The sequence below is a fragment of the Urocampus carinirostris genome, chromosome 12, assembly GCF_059441175.1.
Source record: "Urocampus carinirostris isolate Australia breed hairy pipefish chromosome 12, RoL_Ucar_1.0, whole genome shotgun sequence".
In the NCBI taxonomy this organism is placed as follows: Eukaryota; Metazoa; Chordata; class Actinopteri; order Syngnathiformes; family Syngnathidae; genus Urocampus; species Urocampus carinirostris.
The window spans coordinates 15182655-15184583 of NC_142360.1; the positions used below are offsets into that span (position 1 = coordinate 15182655).

At 39.4% G+C, this 1929-nt stretch overlaps 1 pseudogene; it reads left to right on the forward strand.

Annotated features, from left to right (window-relative positions):
- The first annotated feature begins 223 nt into the window (after window positions 1-223).
- LOC148355045 (U2 spliceosomal RNA) lies at window positions 224-383 on the forward strand (annotated as a pseudogene).
- Window positions 384-1929: the final 1546 nt, after the last annotated feature.

The following is a 1929-nucleotide window of genomic DNA, read 5'->3' on the forward strand; positions in this document are numbered from 1 at the left end:
TAATCCAAAAATTGCAAAGCTCAACTAGAAAGGACTTTAACATTGAATAAATATAACCATTTAACATATTATAGTCTCCCTGGCTACATGCCACTGACTCCAGAGAAGTCCAGAGGTGGGTAGAGGTTTTGGACTATACCGATATTTGTTAATTAGGACCAATATTGCAGTATCACCTGGTATTGGCTCTGATGCCAAGTCCTTAGCTTGGCCTTGACGCTAGGTCCTTAGCTTGGCCTTCTTGGCCTTGCTTGGCCTTTTGATGCTAGGTCCTTAGCTTGGCCTCTTTGATTTTTGCATTTCGGAGATGGAATATGAGCTTGCTCTGTCCACTCCACGCATCGGCCCGGTATTGCAGTACCTCCGGGAACGGTGCATTCGCAATGATCGCAGCAAGGCTTTAGGGCTAGGACCTTAGCTTGGCCTTTTGGCTGAGAGTAAGTGTCCCGGCTCCTAGGCTTTGTAGCGTATTATGAACTGACCGATAATGGATAATGAATAAAAAAAAAAAAAAAAAAAAAAAAAAAAAGGTGGGTAGAGTAGCCAAAAGTTTTACTCAAGTAAATGTGCTGTTACTTTAGAATAATAAGAAGTAATAGTAGTCACCCAGATACTTACTTTCATAAAAGTAAAAAAGTACTTGGTGAGAAAATTACTCAAGTACTGAGTAACTCCAGCAACGTCGTATTTACTGTTTTTTTTAAAACAACTAATCAGATCATCAAATAATCAAAGTCCATCCAGTGAACAACAAATACATATAATTTAAAAGTAGATTGGAATAATCAACGTAAATTCAAGTGCTTTAATAAATAATAAAATGAAAATAGCTTAAATCAAACAAATGAATTAAACACATTTAGCACCATGTAGCACATTTAGTTATTTTAACAGGCTCTGCAAACAGAACAACAAGCTAGCCCATGAACTCAAACAAAGAGGGAGACATTGCATATTGTAGCTGGTGCTTTGCACCCTTTTTAAGGGGAACATGCTTTTGAGGTGCGGCCAAGGGTGCTCCACCTCATCTGTGTTTTCTTAGTCAGTATTGCTAAGCCACATTTTCGATCCGTCTCATCCGTAAGTTTTCCCACGCTGCAGTTGAATATGGTCATGTGACGAGGCTGTTACGTTTGATTGGTTAAACATGGTAGGAGCCTGGTGGAGTTCAGCGTCAAAATAAAAGCGCCTTAGCAGAGACAGACAGATGCGTACTTATCTGGAGGGGATTTATTAAGTAACGAAGTAATGACTTCAATGTTGCCTAATGTAGCAGAATAAAAGTACTGTTTTTCTTCACAAATTTACTAAAGTTAAAGTATAGGGATTAGAAAATAGTCCTGGAAGAACTAAAGTTCACAAAACTTACTCAAGTAAATGTAACGGATTAAATGTAGTCGGTACTACCCAACCCCGTGTCCAAGTTATGCAAAAAAAAAGTTTACTGCCAGGGAATCTCCACCAACAATGTTGCAGAAAACTCATTTGGCTTGAACAAGGGTACGCTCTTAGTGACGACTGAGATCATTTTCAGCACTTTGTCATTTGGCTAAAGGTTTGGTATAAGGGTGGCTCTTTCATCCACATTTCCAATAAATGAGCACAGAACCTTCTGTGGCAACTCACGAGTGGATTTTGGGACTCACCAAAGTAAAGTTGGGGCATCCCCCGAACCTTGTAGATCACGTCTTAGTAACTTTTGGGGGCTTCACGTGGTGAGAAAACTCTTGTGCCCTTGTGGAAAGAAACACAGATCAAATCCTGCCTGATTGCAACACAGGCACTAATACATAGACCTGCTTTTTGAGAGTCTAAAATTCTTGTATTTCTCAATATTTTGACTCACTTGTATTGTGTAATGATGAAAAACAAGAGTAATATTCTCACTGGGATTGTTCTTCACAATTGCCCCAATTAGCAGCAGTGTGG